Source organism: Pleurodeles waltl, chromosome 4_1 (assembly GCF_031143425.1).
Source record: "Pleurodeles waltl isolate 20211129_DDA chromosome 4_1, aPleWal1.hap1.20221129, whole genome shotgun sequence".
Taxonomy (NCBI): domain Eukaryota; kingdom Metazoa; phylum Chordata; class Amphibia; order Caudata; family Salamandridae; genus Pleurodeles; species Pleurodeles waltl.
In genome coordinates this window covers 48,177,663-48,191,606 of record NC_090442.1, presented here as the reverse complement: position 1 = coordinate 48,191,606, position 13,944 = coordinate 48,177,663, and the positions used below count along the sequence as shown (strand labels likewise).

General features: G+C 43.0%; 1 protein-coding gene across 1 annotated transcript in view; it reads right to left on the bottom strand.

Moving 5' to 3' along the window:
• The window catches only part of LOC138287368 (uncharacterized), an 84,928-nt gene extending 71,238 nt beyond the window's left edge, over window positions 1-13,690 (bottom strand). Inside the window, 1 exon segment of the mRNA XM_069227744.1 lies at window positions 12,944-13,690. The gene's annotated coding sequence lies outside the window, so the exon portion shown is untranslated.
• Window positions 13,691-13,944: the final 254 nt, after the last annotated feature.

Below are 13,944 nucleotides of genomic sequence, written 5' to 3'. Positions count from 1 at the left end.
TTGGATTTTAGGGGCGAGGTAGCTTTATTTCTTGGGGTGGGGTCAGTTGTTTTTAGGGCAGGTGGGGAGGTTGGGGTATGTTTTAGAGCTCACGGTGGGTGAGGGGTATCCGGGTAGTTGTATTTTTAGGGCCAGTCGGGGGGATGGCATGCGAAAACCATGCATGCCGTTCCACACATGCCTTTACTAGGCATGCCTGTACAACAAAAATTGTTGGAAAGGCATGCGTGGTAAAGGCATTCGTGGAAACAACACGGTTGTTGTTCCAACCACGCAGTTCAGGCATGCGTGGTGGGCGCATGCGTTGTTCCATCATACATTCTTACGGGAAGGTTCCCTAATGACCTAGATTTGTTCAATCATTGGATCCAGGATGCCGGAGATGAATTAGCACCCTTAATTCATCCCGGTAGAAGCTGTTCTACCTCATCTGCACCTTGGTTTATGTCAAACTTAGCCAAAGAAAAGCTTGTTTGTAAGCAACTTAAGCATAAATGGTGCTTGGCCTACAGATCTGAGGACTTCAATAGGTTCAATCTTGCCCAGAGACCATACTATAAATCTAATAGGGAGGCCAAAATGTCTTATTTTACCACACAAGTGGAAGAAGTCACATTTGACCCAAGTTTTTTTCAAATTTCCGTCTTTCTTACAACCTAAAGCCCTATCAAGGGATATTATCCCTTTACAGGCTCTGTGTGACAGATTGTCTACCTTTTTGAAGAAAAGATTTTGACAATTCAACATGGCTTTGACGTCAATCGCCCTGAACAAATCTAGCCACGAGAGGCACTGAATACCTCACAGTTCCAGTTTACCCTGTCCGCTCATTAGTCAATTTCCTTGCTGTAATCGCAGCAAGCTATCCTTTTTTGTAAACCCAGCTCCCCCTGGAACCCATGCCGCCTGTTATTATGCATTGCGCTACTGATATTGTGAATCCGGGTATGAACTAAATTCTAAATACTTCCCTTTTTTTGGCTGAAGTCCCATGGCCTTGGAAAGTGGCAATGGTCAAACCACTCTTAAAAAAAACCTCTGGCGGACCCCTTGATTTTGGACAATTTAGGCCTATTTCGCTGCTTCCTGTACTAGCTAAACTTTTAGCTAAGGTCGTGAATTTTCAACTGACCACCTACTTGGAAAATTCAATAGCATTACCCTCTTTTCAACCTGACTTTAGACATAGGCACTCTATACAGTCTGCTTTGCTAGGAGTCTCTGAGACTATCAAAGTGATGCTAGACAACGGTAACAATGCTGTTTTGACCCTGTTGGGTCTATCAGCAGCGTTTGATATGATTTCTCATCCTATACCTCTTCAGTCTTTTCTGGATATTGGTATCGCCGGCAAGGCCTGGGCTTGGTTTAAATTTTTTTTTTGGGCTAACAGGAAACAATTAGTGTCCATTGGACACTACTCATCAAAAGAAAGATCTTTAATCGTTGGTGTTCCGCAAGGCTTATCACTTATGCTCCTTTTGATATCTTTGATCAATTTCTTTGGAATCTCAACCACTTCCTATACTGATGACACACAATTGGTTTTATCCCTGGATAAGAATTTGTTTGGGTCCGAACATTCTTTTAAGAATTGTTTTATATAGCCTTAGAACCCGCCGTAGCGGGCTCTACTGGCTATTAAAGGCCCGCTCCCCGCATTAAATGCCCGAGCCGAAGGCGAGGGCATTTAACAAGGGAGAGGGACTTTATTAGCCGGTAGAGCCCGCTACGGCGGGTTCTAAGGCTATTAGAACATTCTGCCACTCAGGGCAGAATGTTCTATTAAAAAAAAAAGTTCACGGAGCCCGAGGGGATTAGAATCCCCTCGGGCTCCGTGAGGCTTTGTTCACAGCTGTTGCTGTGAACAAAGCGAACATTGGAATGTTGGCGCTGCGGGCTCTTACCGGCCTGTAAAAGCCCGCAGCACTCCATTGTTTTCAATGGAGCTACCAACATTCCAATGTTCTAATAAGTATTATTCTATGGAAGGAAAATAATCAACTAAAATGTAACACCGGCAAAACAGAAATTCTTTTGTTCGGGAAGCCTAATTTGTTCAACCCCTTTGATGTGGTTGCCAGATTCTGTGCCCCCTCTTCTATCAACAGTAGACGTGGCAAAACATTTGGGAGTCAAATTTGACAACACACTGTCTTATCAGCCACAAATACTATCAGTTGCCGGTACAAGGTTTTCATTGAAAAAATGGCCTTTGCTCTTATATCTTTGAGGCAGGACTACTGTAGCAAATAATATACAGGGAGTTCAAAGCAATTGCTTCATAGACTCCGGATGGTTCCAAATTCAGCAGCCATATTGGTGCTTAAACTCCTTAGATATAGTTACGCATCCAAAACACTCAGGAAGGTACAATAGCTACCTATTAATAAGAGTCTTAGTCAAAATTTGTGTTCTGATCTTCAAGAGCTTTCTAGCTACAGGCCCTAAATATTAAACAGACAGGTTTTGCCATTACAGGATTCAGAGGACTGCCAGTTTTTTTAAAGCCAATCTGCTAAAACTTCCTTCTTTTAGGCTTGAATCCCTAGGAGGCAAATCATTTATGTACCTAGAATCAAAATCCTGGAACCAACTCTCCAGACTGCAGTGGTTCATTGCGAACGAAGTCAATTTCGAGAAGAATTTGAAGGTTTGGCTGTTCCTTGCTCCATATACCCTGTGCCACTCATTAATATAATTAGATTGGTAAAGGCCGATCTCTCCTTTCATCCCCTTCTGTATTTCCTCTTCTCTCTTGCTTCTTTCTTGTTATTTTTTTGTTGAAGAACAGTGTTTAAGTTAGCACCACAATGCTCTTGTTTGAGTGATTGTGCAATATAAAAGTACTGTATTCATTCATTCATTTATTCACAGGGAACAAAAAGCAGGCTACTTCGAAATCGCATCAGAGGTAAGGCTGTGGTCCCCTTTGGTGCCCTGGATTTGCCTATGGCCTATCACTCTTTCAGTCTGATGACTGAGTCAAAGACCCACCAGGCTGATACCTTTACAACCTTGTGCTCTGTTGACAGTGGATGTGAATAAAACATTTTAAAATAATCTTTCTTGCAACTTATGTTATGTAATTTAGATTCTTTAAGCCTTGACCCAACTACGGTCAATAAATTTTAAGAGCACCTTTATGTCAGTTAGAGTAAAAGTACCAAAACATTGTTTTATAACACCTTCTGAAACAGAAATGACTAACAATAAATTGTCACGTGCTCTTCTTTGTAATGTTAGATCTAGCTTCGCTCAACACCATTACATTTAAGTTTTGCTTGAACAATATTTAGTCGACTGATATTTTCTTACAGAAATCTGGATCAAAGAGCAACATAATCCCTATTTAGAATAATTTGTACCTAAAGATCTTAGAATGTATTATTCCCATAACAATAACAAAGACAGTGATGGAGTAGCAGTTGTAGCATGCCCCCACTTTGAAATGCAATCAGATACATTTACTTCAGAACCCAACATAAATTAGTTGGGTATTTATTGTAAATACTTCTACTATTTTATATTAATATAGCAACCTCCGAATTTACCCTCAATGGTTTTAAATTCCTCGAGTGAAGGTATGAGGCATATGTCTTATGTCCAAACAAAGTTATATTGCTTTGCAATCTTAATCTATAGCATGAGTCATGCTCTGGCACCCCTTTCAATTTAAAAAAGCCAAGAAAACCTATAGCCTTAACCTAATTAATTAACAACTGACACCTCAAGCTGGACATTTATTAGACCTAATTTTTGAACTACTGAGCTAAAATAAATGATCTCACTGTTGTGAAGTGACCACTGTGTTATGGTCTTTTATATTCAACTATGTGTAAATGTAAACAGCCTCAACCTGACATGTTTCAGCTTGGCCAAAACAGGAAACAGTGTCCACTAGAATTGATTGCTTCTCAGTCAGAAAATTGTTTGAAGCTCGACCTCAATCCCTGATGAACTAGTCTTCTGAAGAGACTATAATTTGTTTCAGTGAGACTTTGATTGATCTGATCAATCCATTAGTACCTCTTACCAAACAGAGAGTTGGAGGCAGGAAAGAGAACCCATGGTTTGCCTTATCAGTCCATCAATGAAAGTGCACAGGGCATAAAATCTACACTCTGCATTGCAGGAGAAATACAACATTTTTATAACAATTGTCCACAACAGACTAAGATTGAGAGAGTAAAGACAGTTTATAAATCTGAACATACTATTAATGCTACACATTTTTCCAAGAATTTCTCTTTATACAGGAGCTTCAAGGTCCAGGAGCAGCGAATTTCAAAGCCTCATTTTCTCAAGATCTCTGCGAAAATGTACCCTTATATTAGATAATAAATTGCAAAGACACTTAAATGGCAAAATATCATCTCCTGCCAGTTTGAACTATGCTAAACACACAAAACAGATCAAATTATCAGGTTTGAGCAATTTAAACCAGGCACAGTAAAATTGCTTTTAGCAACTGTGAACTCCATGTGAGTGCCAGGGCGATATATGCCACTCATGGTAGATGCAAATGCTAATTACTTTGATCTTGAATACTTTTTATGCAGATTTTCAATTATTTTTAGATTATGAAGGTGTCTAAACTCCATGGAAGTGTGCAGTCGTAAAACCACTCCTAAAAACACCCTTTTTATATCCTGGATGTTAAGACAATCACTGCCCCATATCATAGCTTCGATCTCCTGGCAAAATTCTAGAGACACTGCATTTGTCCAACTCCTGAGCTTTATCTAATCTATTAATATTCTTATTCACCATCAAGTTAGTTTTCGCCAGGCAGAAGCCTGATTTGGCTGGTTTCTCTCTTTTAGATGACCTGCACACAATCAGTTCATATAATCTTTATTCGGCTATACCAAGAGTAAGCCATAAAAGCGCATAATAAAATACAATAAAAACAGTAGGACATGAATCAATAAGCTCATAAAAGGATTGGAAATTTAAAATTTTAAATCATAAAATAGATAGAATACAATTGATACTTTAAACAAATGTTTAAGTGCATTACGGCTTTTTCTAACATGAATTACTTTTAGGATATAATTTGCCACCCTGGGGCATACATTCGGAGAGTCTATGGCTAGCAAGAATTCCAGTGCATCCTGATGAGTTCTTAATTTACGATCATTAAAAAGAGGTTTAAGGTAGGGAATTCTATGATGTTCATAGAATTTACAGACTAAGAAAAAATGCAATGTGCATTGTTTGCTAACTTCATCACAAGGGCATCTATCTGACTCTAGTGGGCAATGCCTAGTTTGGGGAAATGCTACTAGGTGGTGCGCAATGCCCAGTCTTAGTCTAATTAATACAAACCTGTGCTGCATGTTGGTGACTATGGAAAGATAGCCAAACTTACTTGCATCCAACGAGTAAGACAAGTAAAGACCAACAGTGGTTTTGGTAGATTAAGTTAGCTTCCTAGCATTCACCTTATATATCATAAAAGTGTCCTTGATAAAAAAACTATTTATAATGACAGCTTGTCCTCTGGATTATGTTTTATAGATCTATTAAACAGATTTACAGGATGATTCAATAAAAGCTAGCCAGGGTACACACATGGTGTAGTCCAGTTTCATACAGTCTAATATAAGATCTTTAGTAAAACCTGTGGCTTCCTTAGACCATATGCTATGCCATAGAAGCAGAGGTCTCACCTGTAGCACATCTTCCAAATATTGTATGCCCATTTCTTGATGCGTGATCCAATTAGAGGCTGATGTAGGTAGACATAGCATGTGTTTTAAGAAACAATTCTCCTCTAATTGTAGGGGAATGCTTTTTGTGTGACCCCCACATCCTGGCACCATACACAACCGTGGAAACAACTCTGGCCCTATAGATGTCCAGCATAGTACCTATGGGGTGGCTACCTAGTTTTCTAGCAAATCTGAATATAGCCCCTGAATTTCTTCTAATTTTGTTACTGCCCGAACAAACCAGCTGGTCCCACTGCCCATTGCTAGAAAACAACACTCCCAGATAGTTAAAGCAATTGACAGTACTAATCTCCATGTTCTGCATGTAAAAACGTCTGCATTTCTTTACCTTCTTGCCACACGCCATAGTAAATGTTTAGATGACATAAACTGTTCAAATCCACACATTAACTTCTGGAGCCCCATGGGTGTTCTGGAGATCAGGACAACATCGTCTGCATAAAGTAGGGCAGGCACAGGGCGTCCAGCCACGTTCGGGGGATCGGCCTGTAGACCCTGTAAATATTTATCTACCCCATTAATGTAAAAAGAGAACATTAACGGGGCAAGGACGCAACCTTGGCGGATACCTCTTCCTAACTTGAAAGAGGTGGTGCATTCTCCAAGTTGGCCAAAATGGACTTTGCATGTCAGATCTCTATACAGGAGAGCCAAAACTTGGATGACATACCTTGGGGCGCCTATCTCAATTAGAGTACACCATAGGAGAGCATGTTCTACTAAGCCAAATGCACTACTGAGGTCTGCAAAGCATAGATATAAGGCACCTTTTGTGGCCTTGGTGTTCTTCCCTATAATTAGGTCTAGGTTAACACATTGCTCTATGGTTCCTAGACCTTTCCTAAAACCAAACTGTACAGGTGATAGGATGTTGTTTTCTACGACCCAGTCATTTAATCTTTCCAATATGAATCTACTGAATTTTCAGAGAGGAATCCAGCAGTGAAATTGGTTTATAGTTTTTAGGGTCGGCCTTATCTCCCTTCTTATATATTGGTATAATAATGGATGTGTACCATGTCAACGGAATGTCATCAGATATGGCCAAATTGAATAGTCTACTCAAAATTGGTACCCAGAAATAGATGTTATGTTTAAAGACATCCACTGGTACCCCATCCGGTCCTGGGGCCTTACCTTCAGCGCCAGGTAAGATAGTAGAGTAAACCTCATCTGTTGTAATCTGTGGATAGTTGGGTTGTCCCAACTCGATTTGCCCAATTAAATCTACAGACCCAGTCCCTTCCTTAAAGACCTCTGAGTAGTGAGCCACCCATGTTGCACAGTCTACACTTGATCACAGATCTGATGGCATCCATTCTGAAAGGAAGGGGGCATTAATTGTTTCCCAAAACAGTTTGGTATTTTTAGTCTCTGTCGCCAGGGCTAGTTTGGACCATGCCTCTTCCCTTAGTTCCTTTGTCCTTTGTTCCTGTGTTCTTCTTATATTTTACTCGGAGTGACTTATTTACTATCAGGTCTCTAGGAGTTGTCTGCAGGGCTAGTTTAAGATTCCTCCTGGCTTTCGTGCAGGCCTGGTTGAACCACCCCTTTTTATGCAAAGATCGTCTATGTTGTGGACTATAGGTCAGGAGCCCCTGTATATAAGTGGTGACTGTACCAAAACATCTTAGTAACATAGGTACCTCGATATCCTCCTGTAAGCAGTAACCAATTTCATGCGGGCAATCACATATGACATCCCGCAGAATGTCAGCAGGATCAATATCTTCCCATTTCCGTCTCACCTCAGTGGTTCTATGTACTTCGATACGATTGGGGGCGGTATAAAACACATCCCTTGCCCCCCAAATGAACGAAGGGAGAATAATCGGATCATGATCACTAAGAAGGGTCAGCTCAGTATAGGGTGTGACACAGCCATTTAGTGCAAAGGATGACAAAATGATGTGGTCCATAACAGAGGATGAGTTGGGGCCCCTACGAGTCAGAATTATTTTGTCAAAATCTCTGTGCTTACGTTCCATAAGCGTTAAGTCAAAAGTGGACAGCATCAGATTAATGGCCTCCCCATACTCATTGTGGCAAAAATGGTCAAATCCTGTCCCATCGGGGGTAGTGAGTCCACAGGACAGAGGGGAAGTACGGGTGCCAGGCTGGAAATTAAAATCCCCAGCCCAAATAACAATGGGGTAAGGGCTGATGGGGTATAAAAACTTATTTAGGCTTTGATCCAGGGCGTGGACAACCCTACAGCGGGTGGCGTCAAAGATGTTGTTATAGTAGTTAATTATGGCCATATCTATCTTATTCTTATGCTTAAGCCACAGCAATTGGAAGTGTGTGGTCTCCATAAAGGTCTTTTTAACCACTACAGGGAGTTTATTAGAAATAAGCACCAGGAGCCCCACTTTGGCCCTCCCAGATTGTGATGGTGTACCTGGCAATGAGTGTAAGGTAAATCCATGCACATAGGCAGGTGTGGTACACCAAGATTCTTGGATGCAAACCACATCTAACTTACTAATTAATGAACCCCACTCTTCAGTCTCAGTTTTACCACGTAGGCCCTGCACATTCCATGTAGCAAAATAGTGGCACCCATTGGTGTTAACGACAGGCCCCAGGTTCCGTGATTCTTCCCTACCACTGCTAGCTGCATATGGAACTACTTCAATTGGTTCCCCATCCCCATTATGTGTTATATTCCCAATGCCCATATCATCTGTGTCCTGCTAGAGTAATAATAACCTGCTAGGGCTCGTATTCATCTTACGTTTGATTGTTTCCTCTGCCCTTAACCTCATCCTCTCGCAGACTGCAGACCCCTTGCATAACAGTCAGTCATTGTCTGACAGTGAACTTAATGTCTGGTATTTTTTGCTTAGTAGTACCGGGGTGGTAGAGTGTGCATTATTAATGCGTTCGAGCCTGGGTATGCCAATATAGGCTGTGGCGGTATACAGGACGCGGATCTTAGTCCTAGCTGACCCGGTTGCAGATGTCTATAGAATACACCTAGCGGGAGCAATTCCGGGGAACTTCTATCTTGGGAGCGAAAAGAGGCCCAGCACAGAATATCTGTCACCATCCAGGGGTTTCTGAAATTAATAATTATACATTCTCCCTGATGGTCTTTCCCTAAGAAGGCCCACCCACCCTACTCTCTGGGTTAGAATTATCTGGTGGGCGTCGTTCATGAGAATAGATTGCTCTGCACTAGCCAGGGCATAACCTTGTTCTTCAGGTCACCCTGTTGCTCGTTCTGGTCAGACCACAGAGGGGGGGCATTGGTCATAATAATAACATAGGGGCAAGACTCGGGGTAGATTGACAGTAGGCAGTTCTTCTCTTATGTGTAGGTGGGCGGTCCTGTTTTTCTGGTGGTTCTAGGCAAATTGTTCTGGTGCTACAAGGTTTGGTATCAGTTGTGGGTCATCTGGAGCGAACAAGGTGGTCTCCTCTTAGAGACCATGTGCCACCCAGTAGGGTGATCAATATTTTGGGCCACCATTAGTTGTCTAGGATGGCCCGTATTTAGGGCCTCCCTTACTTGCTCTTGTATAGGGCCCCAGGACCAGTGCCCAATACAGTTCCTAGCAGATCTAAAGTATCTGTGCCCTGTGATATATGTGAATGGCCTGTCACATTAGGAATAGTATTCTGTAGCACAGGGTTCTGGGGGTTAAGGGATATTGTTGGCATATAGAGTTTCTGGCAGATTTCCAGAATTTGTCCAACCTCCCCTTCCAATTTATCCAGTTTTGTATAGATAGGTTTAAGCAAGTTATTGTGGAGGGATGTGAGATCTTTCCAGTCAGTAGATACCATATTTTCAACCATGGTAGGGCCCAGGTTACTATCAGCCCTCCTTCTACATTGTTTTTTCATTTTTATAATGGGTGACTGGCTTTGAGGTGTAGGGTTTTCACTCAGGGGGGTCATAGGCTCTATCTGGGAATCCCCATTCATCAGGGCCACTGTGTCAGATGGGGGGTGAATAACTGGTGTATGTTCATGTGGTGCTAAAATTCCCCCTATCCCAGTCCAGCTGCCCCCAGGGATAAGCGTCTATCTGCGAGGTCAATTTCCTTTGAGATGACCCCTACCGATCCAACTAGGAAGGAGTCTATTGTTGTGCGGCAGAGTTCCGTATCTACCTTCTGTCCCCCACCTTCCTCTTGCCCATAATTAGGGTTTACATTTACCGCCTCCTTGAGTAGTCCATGCTATGGCTGGTTACCGAAAAGCCTAAATCTATGGTATTGAATCTGACCTGATTGCAGGCCTATTCTTATCACACTATTAGCTAGATAACTGGGAAATTTTCCGAAGGTCAATAAGTATATAGAAATATAGAACATAAGGAGAAAAGGTCCAAAAAATAAAAACCAAGAGTGCAGGCCCAGCCCAGCCTCTGTCGGACGCTGACGGGTGCAGACGGGCTCACTCTTGGCCCGTTCTTCGCCCGGGGACGTGCCGCGCAGCGGAACTGCAAGTCCCAATTAAGGTGCCTTTGGTGCGTCGAAGTGTTGTGGGCTGCCTCCTCCCTCTGGTTCTCCTGGGAGGTGTGGTTCAGCCCAGCCTTCTGCCCCCATGTCCAAGTGCAAAATGATGCACGCAGCGGAAGCGAAAGTCCCAATTACGGCGCCTTTGGCGTGTCGGAGCATTGTGGGCAGCCTCCTCCCTCTGATTCTCCTGGGAGGTGTGGTTCAGCCCAGCCTTTCGCCCCGTGTCCAAATGCAGAGTGCACAGAACCATGGATGTGGATAAGGGAGGAGTGGTTGCCCTGGTCTTACTGGATTATTTGCAGCCTTTAACACAACTAATCATGCTCACTTGATTTCTAGGCTTGCTGATATTGCCATATTTCGTGTTAGTTTGAATTGTATTGCTTCCCTTTTGTACCAACCTATGCAATCTGTAGTAATAACACCTTTTCGGGCAGACCTACGAAGATTAGCTGTGGTGCCCTCCAAACTTCCACCTTGTTCCCTTTACTATTTAATATATTAATATGCAGTCATTGGCAAAACGACTACATGCATCAGGAAATGTATTCTACGTGTATGTAGATGACACAGATACCTCATGTCTAGATGGGCACTTTTGTTTACAAAATTCTTAGTCCATTATCCAATTATGGCTCTGTGAATTTCATGAAACTAAACACTGAACTGCTGCTTGTCCCCTTGCAAAATAGTTGTCCATTAGTAAAGTTTTGGGCAGATAAGACAGACAGATGTCCTGTGCTAATGAGTTCAGTTCATAACCTTAGCATTCAAATCAATGTAGTCCAACAACTAAAAAGACCTAGGCCAAGAATATTTCCAAATCAGTTTTCAAAAGCCCTTCTGCCTTGTGACAATGGGTAATGCGCTATTCAAGTGGAGATTGGATTATGGCAATGCCATTTTCTACTTTGCTCAAGAGAGATTTTTCGTCAGCTCCAACGGGTTCCGAGTGCTGCACCTCAGTGTATCACTCATTCTTCTTAAAGGACCCATGTTACCTAATCATATGTCAACTACATTTACCGGTATTACTCCTAACTTCGTCTACTACATTGATTGGCAGTAGAAAAAAAGAGTAACCTTCAAAGCCATGCTTACTCATTATAAGAGACACGTTCATATTTTTTAGGCACAAACTATTTCCCTCTGTAACTTACCACCACAGTCTTCGCTGGGCTAGCACCTTTCTTCTTCATATTCCTAGACATCGCACTTGTAAATTTGATGATAGAATATATTAGACAGGAGATGTAAGGATCTGTAAGTATGTGCGATCATGGCCTCGTGGGGAACTCAATCTCCTTCGGTTCATGAAACTTCTAAAAACGTTTTCAATTCTAACCAGTCTGAGTTACAAGTGTTGCTGTGGCAAATAGTACCAGCTGTTTCAGTGCCATGATGCCTTTAGATGCCAAACATATACTTTGCCCTATAAATTTGCACTATAGACCATAGAGACCCAAGGGAAGAATGCATGACATATCACAACACATCAGCTACATTTTATGAATGCAATAACTAACCAAAACACTGATACCTCCTTCTCAGATCATACCTATTGTAAACAAAGACATAAAGCTTTTTACACTACAACTTGTCTGGTCAGTGACATTCATCAGGTGTTATTTCATTTGTGACCTACTGTATCTGAGCTCCAACCTCCAGTAATCTTGACTGCTCAACCATTCTGGGTCTGGAGAGGCAAGATGCAGACAGGAATGCTTGACATCCAATTAGAAGGGCGCTAGCAACGAGGCAACTGCGGTAGCAGTGGTAAATGACAGCCATGTGCCATAGGCCAGTGCAGTAACCGCTGACGTGCCCAGAGCCTGAGGAGTTGGCCTAACATACATCAAAGCAAATAACACTGCAGTTAGGCGCTCATTACCAGAGGCTTACTACATTGCGTCCCTGGCACAGACACCTGTTTGCACACGAGCTGCAATTATAATTTTTCCACAGGTAACTGCACCCAGTACTTACGGAGTGTGGTAAAGTCCATCCTTCAGAGTTACATTTTGGCAAAAAATGCCCATAAACTCTAGGCCATTCTGATGTTGGTGTTAAAAGCTCTAAAATATGCATGCTATTTCCCTTTGGGATGGGGAATCTCATAATAAGAGTTAACTATCGGCCTGGTAAATATCGACCCCCTGGGGTTTGCTATTTATCTGTGCTGTCAAACAATGTAGCCCCTACCGGCCCAATGGTAATGAGGGTCTTGATAGAGTCAATATCACATCTTACCTAAGGATACCATTATGTACTTTGAATAATAAAGAGCACCAGTTGTTAAAATTATACAAATATTTGTGAGTGTGAAAGCATTTTATTGGCGTAGTCCCTAGATATTGGTGTATGTCACAAAGTGGGCACAGCATCAGGTGATCTGCTCAACTTTAACAAAAGTAGGCTCACACTAGGTGCACTAACATGGAAATACACTGTAAACGTGGCAGCAAATTGTTATTCAGCAGTAAGACACACACGTGCAATCAGGCCATATATTCATGATGGTAGAAAACTAAAGATAAATGCCTGCAGGAGGTGCTATAAGAACTTACATCCCTAAACGATGTTGCTGGGGCACTGTTACTGTATTTGCTAATGTATCACTCTAGCTGTCAGGTGTAGATCGAGGCACTTGGTTTCACAGTGGAGAGTTGCTGCTCTGTAAACTAATATTATGGAGCAGTTATTTGACCCAACTGCTGGCATTCCTTACCTTACCTCAGTTTACATCCGAGCTGTGAGTGGCAGGTGGTGATGGTACACAGCTTGTGAAGAACCTGGCACACAGAGGATGAGTGCCTGTGAGGAGCCTGGCACAGAGAGGAGACAGCATGTGAGAAGCCTAGGACAGGGCAGAGGCAGTCTGTGAGGAGCCCAGCACAGAGTGAGGCAGCCTGTGGGGAGCCTGGCACAGAGAGGAGCCAGCCTGTGAGGAGCCTGGCACAGAGAGGAGACAGCATGTGGGGAGCCTGGCACAGAGAAGAAACAGCATGTGGGGAGCCTGGCACAGAGAAGAGACAGCCTGTGAGGAGCCTACGACAGAGCAGAGACAGTCGGTGAATAGCCCAGCACAGAGAAGAGACAGCCAGTGGGGAGCCTGGCACAGAGAAAAAGGAGCCTGTGTACTGGCACAGACAGGGGACAGTCTATGAGGAGCCTTGCAGAGAGGGGAGAGAGTCTGTTACGAGCCTGGCACAGAGAGGAGACAGCCTGTGAGAAGCCTGGCCCAGGGAAGGGAGGGTTTGTGAGGACCCTGGTACAGAAGATACAATCTGTGAGGATTCTGGCACAGAGTCAGCCTGTGATGAGCCTGATACAAGAGGGAGACGGCCTGTGAGGAGTCTTACACAGAGAAGACGCAGCCTGGACCATAAATACGGCTCTTTCTCCAGATACGAGGCCCAAGGTCTGGAGGGCCTTGTGGCTGCTGGTTCAGATGGAGGTGTTCCAGGCAGGAACAACTGAGCATGCGTAAAAGAGAGACGCCTCTGCCTGCGCAAACTTCACAACTGAGCAGGCGCAGAAGAGATACACTTCTCATCAGGTTCACGCGAGAGGGCGCGAGCCCCTCATCAGGCACACGGTACAGCCTGCGCAGGAGAGAGATAGAGCTCACCCAACAACAATTGAGCAAATTGTCAAATAAATAATAACGGGGCATAGCAGAGACGTCGCATTTTAAAATAGAGCATACAGGAAAATACTACTTACACCTGCGC